The sequence below is a fragment of the Onychostruthus taczanowskii genome, unplaced genomic scaffold (genome assembly GCF_017590055.1).
Source record: "Onychostruthus taczanowskii isolate IOZ18803 unplaced genomic scaffold, ASM1759005v1 scaffold184, whole genome shotgun sequence".
Taxonomy (NCBI): domain Eukaryota; kingdom Metazoa; phylum Chordata; class Aves; order Passeriformes; family Passeridae; genus Onychostruthus; species Onychostruthus taczanowskii.
Window position 1 is genome coordinate 658,857 of NW_024499062.1, and position 6,309 is coordinate 665,165.

A 6,309-nucleotide genomic window follows, 5' to 3' on the forward strand; every position below is an offset into this window, starting at 1 on the left:
CTGCTGATGCAAAGGAGCTGTGCAGCTGCTGATCTTCCAGAAGATAAACACTGCTGGGTGAGAGTTTGCACTGCTCAGACTGGAGGGTTGTGATCCCTGGGAGGGGCACATGTTCACAGCACATTGCCGTGAAAATCCTCGAGCCTGGCCGTGAAAAATCAGAGCTGGGGAATGAGTTCAGGAATACACTCAGTGCAAGTGGCTGGTCAGGCTCTGGGGGGTGACAAGAGGACATGGGCTGGGGACAAGAGGATGTGAGCTGGGGACAGGAGGACATGGGCTGGGGACAGGAGGACATGGGCTGGGGACAAGAGGACATGAGCTGGGGACAAGAGGACATGGGCTGGCACTGACCAGCAAAGGGACAGGGACCTGTGGTCCAGCCAGGTGACTGGACACACAGAGCCACAGCAGGAGCTGAGGAATCCAGAATTTTCCATGCTTGGGCTGTGAGGGTGTGCAAACCCAGGTTGTTCTTTGCCTCCTGAGAGGCACCAGATCAAGCTGTTGTTTTATTATTTAATTATAGCACTGAGATTAAATTATTTTAAGGATTGAGACATCTGAGGCTCTGCCATGGAAAACGTGGAGTGAGGAAAGCTGGGCTGAGCCTGTGAGGGTGGGGTGGAGCTGGGAAGGAATTCCCAGCTCAGGAATTGTGAGTTCCAGAGCGGCTCCAGGGTGGTCAGACAGGGAATTTTCCCTGACAGGCCCATTTGTAGGGTCATCCCAGCAAGGCTTGCCAGGTCCCTGTCTCAGGGAGCCCTTTGTGCACTCCCTGAGGTGCCACATCAAAGGATCCTTCCCATGCAGCACCAGGACAAGGATGTGACCCTAAAGCACCCCTCCCTTGGGGCAGGGAGAACACCGAGGGCTGGACACAGCATCTGGATCTCCAGAGGAATTCACCACCCCACATTCAAGCTCATGCTTTAGGGGTTGTCTGTTTTCAAGTGCTTTGAACATCTGAGAAGCAATTTTTGGGCTGGGTTATCACCACTGCCTCCTCACTGCCACCATCAGTGCTATTGGCAAAACCAGGTTTTAATATAAATTTAATAGAATTATGGAAAGGTTTGGGTGGGAAGGGATCTTAAAATCATATTTTTTCCATCCTCCTGCCATGGCAGGGACACTGCCACTGTGCCAGGCTGCTCCAGCCCCAGTGTCCAGCCTGGCCTTGGACATTCCAGGGATGCAGGGGCAGCCCCAGCTGCTCTGGCAATTCCAGCCCAGCCAGGAATTCCTCATTGCCAAGATCCCATCCATGGCTGCCCTCTGGCACTGGGAGCCATTCCCTGTGTCCTGTCCCTGCAGGCCTTGTCCCCAGCCTGGGGCAGTGGGAGGTGACCCTGCCATGGCAGGGGTGGAATGAGCTGTAAGGTCCTTTCCAAGTCATTCTGTGATTCCATGATTTCCCATAAATCATCAGGAAGTTTCCACCCTGGGCACAACCCAAGCTGGGAATTGCTGGAGGATTGTTTTTCAAAGCTCTACTAACAATGGTACTTTTCTGCTTGGGATGATTCCAGGCTGTGATATTCCAAAGCCTTCATGGAATAAGGGATTATCCCTTGTACCTCACCTTGCTCAGGCAGCTGGGGCTCTTGATATGGACAATTCTCCCACCTTTTCCATTCACAAGTTCCTGGTGTGCTCAAGGGATGCTTCCCTGTCCATCTGGTTTGGTCAAGGGACACTTCACCATCCAGCTGGGAATTCCTGAGGCCCCCCAGCATCTCCAAGGGAGGGGAAGCTGGGGAGATGCAGCATCACAAGTGGAAGCGCTTGAGGAGTTCATGGCAGGGTTGTGTTCTTGGATGTGACTCCTTAACTGGAGATTTCTGGGTAAAAACCCCTGGATTTTAAGTCAGGACTAGAGATTAATCCAGTGTTCAAAGGGAGACAAACTCCTTGTTTCAAGGCACAAGGGATGAGGATCCATCTCCTTCCAGGGCAACAATATTCCTTTGCCTTCATTTTCCACAAACAGAAACCAAAACTCTTCCTCAAGGAGCAGAATGCTCCAAACTCCAGTAATTAATCAGCTTTTGTTTTCCTGGGAGGATTTAAGCAGGACTGACTAAATTTCTTATCAGCTCTCACAGGTTCCTGTACCGAGTACATAAAACATGCTCAGGATGTGAGTTCATCTTCCCAGGAGTATTGGGAATTGTGATTCAGCCCTGGTAATTCCTTCTGCTCAGGGAAAATCATCCCAAGAAATGGTTTGTAAAGCTCAGCTTGGCACCCTGGGATGGTTTCCCATCAGGTTAATTACTTCCATTTTAATTGCCTGCTATTAATCCAGACTATTAATCCAGCTGGGCCTGGATTCTGTCCCAAATCAACGCTGCCCATTGCTCTTGGAGACACTTGGAAAAGTCAAAATATTGTCCTGGAAATGAAGAGGGATGGAGAAAGGAAAAAAATTCCAGTGGTAACATTCTGTTTTATGTGACTTACGAATTTATTTTTAATGAGAGAATGAAGAGGAGGAGGAGAAGGAGAAAAGGAAGAAAATGGAGGAGAAGAAGGAGAAGGTGAAAAGGAGGAGGAGGAGGAGGAGAAAAGGAGGAAGAGAAGGAAGAGGAGAAGGAGAAGGAGGAAGAGACCCAGTGCTAAGCATTGCAGTCAAGGTCATTCTCATAAAAGCTGAACTACACCACGTGTAACACTTGCTACAGTTTTACAAATGAACATTTCCTCTTTTGGCTGGAATTTGGCAGCCCTGGTAAAAACGAGGTGTCTTTGCTGCCCAACAGAACACCCAGGCTGTGGGAAGGGTGCACTTGTGACCTCAGGCTGGAGAGGTTCCAGCCTTTCCAGAGCTTTCCAAGGGAAATCTCTCCCTGCTGGAGAGTCACAAGTGTGACCTTGCAGCTGAGGAATGCAGCAGGAGCCGGAGGAGCAGCAGGGTGGGCTGTGCTCGGCCCTGGGGATCTCCAGAGGGATTTTTTGGAACTTTTCCATGTGAGGGGAAAGCACCCGTGAAACCAGCCGGGGGATTTTGGCCACGGGGTTGCTTTAGGTCTCAACTTCTGACCTGGGGACTTTCAGTTCTCAGATGTGAGGCTGCTTTTGAGAACCAGCCTTTTCCCCAAGAGAACGAGCAGCTTTTGGACCCAAGTTTTATTTAATCCATTTCAATTATTTGGTGCTGTTTTAGTAGGGAAGAGCACTGACAAAACATGAGGTTGTGAAAATTCCAGCTGCAGGCTTGGACACATCTCCTTTTCCCTGCAAATAACATTCCCAGAGGGTTTCTCGTGAAACAAAGTGAATTCAGACCTTCTTGCATTCTCTGAGGGTGAGAAGGAAGATTTTCCACTTTCACTTTCTAGGAAGAAATAAATGTCCATCACGTGGGGTTTGTTTTCTTTTCCCCTTATCTAATTAATTCCAGTCAAGTGGGGAAACCCTTTCCTTTTAAAGTTTATCTTTAAAGATAATCAATAATTATCACATTCCACTTGGCTCTGCTGTCAACAGCTGTGAATTATGACAGGCTGGGAATCTTGAATATAAGCCTGTGCTAAATCATTAGAAAAGCTTGTACCAAAACCCAAATATTCCCCTTGGAATTAAAGCTGTGACGTTCTCCTTGACCTCTAGCACTTGAAGGGAACAATGTGTTCAAGAGCAAGAGAAACTGCAGGAAAAACTAGTTTGTGATATTTGTTTTGGGATTTGTTTTGGAACTATTCCTCTGCCTGCAGGTGGCTGAGATGACAAAAACTGGAGTTTTGGGTGAAAAAACCCAGATTTGGGAGCGTGGCAGCAGCAGCTTTTAGCTTCTGAAGTGGGAGGAGGCTGGGAAGCATCCACAGCCTGTCCCTGTGGGGTGGTTGTTTTTCCCTCTTCATGCTGGGGTGATAAATCCTGGGGATAAATATCCTGGTTGTGGCTGCCCACCCTGGGCAAAGCCTTTCCTGGGGGCTCCTGGGGGTGGGGAGGTGCTAAAAAGAGGCTGGAGCTCCAAAATTGGGGTTTTTTAGGTGGTTGTGTCCCCACCGTGCTGTTGGGGGTGGAGTAGAACGTGAGGAAGGACAGAGTAAGCTCAGCTCTTTTAATTCCTCTCCTCCTCAGCGGGGAGAGGAATTAAAAGAATAAAATCATAGCTTTTAATACCAATTCTTCAGCTTGAGGGGATGCTGCTGCTCCTGGGGGTCACCAGAGGTGACACCACAGCCTGACCCCAGCCACGTTCAGGGTGGGACAGCTTCAGCCGTGGGACAAGAAATCAGAATGCCAGGAGAGTCCTGAGCACACCCAGAGAAGCAAACATGAGATAAAAGGTTGCCCCCCGGGTTTATTAAAAGGGTATAATGTTATATTATATTATATTATATTATATTATATTATATTATATTATATTATAATCCAATATGTTTAATATATAATATTATATAATAAAATATAATTTATGATACACAAAAGACTATCATAAACATAACATTATTTCATATATTAAATATATTAAATATATTGATGTATTTAATATCTTGATTATGTGTATTTAATACAGAATACATTATATATATTATAATAATGCACGTTGTAAGTGTTATATGTAATATAATATATAATACATCTAATATGAACAATAATATATAATATATAATTTAGTATGTGATGTAAAATATATGTCATGTATATTATATAATATATAACATAAAACATAAAATATATAATATATAAAACATCTAACAACAGACAAATATCCAACAGGAAATAAATATCTAACACTAAAGAAATATCTAATAACAGCAAATTTCCCAATCCCTCATATTTTAGGGAAAATGTATTCAGCACTGCCCATGTCCCCAAGTGCCACATCCACAGGGTGCTCAATCCCTCTGGGAATGGGACAAAGAATTTTCCCAATATCCAACCTAAACCTTCCCTGGAATGACTTGAGGCATTTTTTTTGCTTAAGGGGTTCAAATGCTTGGTGTGTTATGAGAGTTACACGTGAGTTACACAGGAATTACATGGGAATTACATGTGGGTTCCCTGCAAGTTACAGATGAGTTACGTGGGAATTACTTGGGATTTACATGTGAGTTCCTTGTGAGTTACACATGAGTTACATGGGAATTAATTGGGAATTTGGGAATATTTTCTTGGGATTTACATGTGAGTTACTCATGAGTTACATGGGAATTAATTGGGAATTACTTGGGATTTACATGTGAGTTACACATGAGTTACATGGGAATTAATTGGGAATTACTTGGGATTTACATGTGAGTTACTTGTGAGTTACACGGGAATTAATTCGGAATTACTTGGAATTTTTTCAGGATTTACATGTGAGTTACTTGTGAGTTACACGGGAATTAATTGGGAATTAATTGGGAATTACTTGGGACTTACATGTGAGTTACACATGAGTTACATGGGAATTAATTGGGAATTACTTGGGATTTACTCAGGATTTACATGTGAGTTACTCATGAGTTACATGGGAATTAATTGGGAATTCCTTGGGATTTACACGTGAGTTACTTGTGAGTTACACATGACTTACATGGGAATTAATTGGGAATTACTTGGGATTTACATGTGAGTTACACATGAGTTACATGGGAATTAATTGGGAATTACTTGGAATTTACTCGGGATTTACATGTGAGTGAGTTCCTTGTGAGTTACACATGAGTTACATGGGAGATTAATGCAAATCCTTTTTTATTTTTTGCCAAAAGCTCAAATGATCGTTTTCTCTGGAGAGTTACCTGTGAGTTACACATGAGTTACATGGAAATGAATTGAGAATTGCTTGGGATTTACATGGGAGTTCCTTGCGAGTTACACATGAGTTACTCAGGAGATAATGGCAATCCTTTTTCTGCCAGTGGGCTCAATATTTTTTTTGCCTTGAGGGTTAACTCTGTTAACTTATTAACATGTGAGTTACATGGGAATTAATTTATTTTTTTTTTGCCAAGGGGCTCCATGCCTGGTTTGTCATGGCAGTTAAATATGAGTTACATGAGAGTTACACAGGAGTTACTTGTGACTTACCCCGGCTTTGTGCCAAAGGCCCCAGAGGGTTGGATTGTCGCATTAATTCCACGTGAATTAGATGCCAGTTCCATACGAGTTCCCGTTTCTTGGCCAGGAGCGCAGATAATTTATTTATCTATTTATTCATCTCTGTCCGCCGGCAGAACCTCACTCCCCTCACGGAATAACGACGCGGCTCCTTTAAGACGCGCCCTTACTTTGGCCCCGCCCCTTCAGCGCGCGGGCGGGGCGTGGCTTGGCGAGGCGAAAGTCATCTGGATTGATTGACAGCGCCGC

At 44.6% G+C, this 6,309-nt stretch overlaps 1 long non-coding RNA gene across 1 annotated transcript; it reads right to left on the bottom strand.

Annotated features, from left to right (window-relative positions):
* Positions 1-2,324: 2,324 nt before the first annotated feature.
* On the bottom strand, positions 2,325-6,165 carry LOC121334159. The gene is made up of 3 exons (XR_005952414.1): positions 6,031-6,165; positions 4,132-4,262; positions 2,325-2,398 (listed from the first exon to the last, which is right to left on the bottom strand). It is a non-coding gene; the product is annotated as an uncharacterized LOC121334159 (long non-coding RNA).
* Between the last annotated feature and the right edge of the window lie 144 nt (positions 6,166-6,309).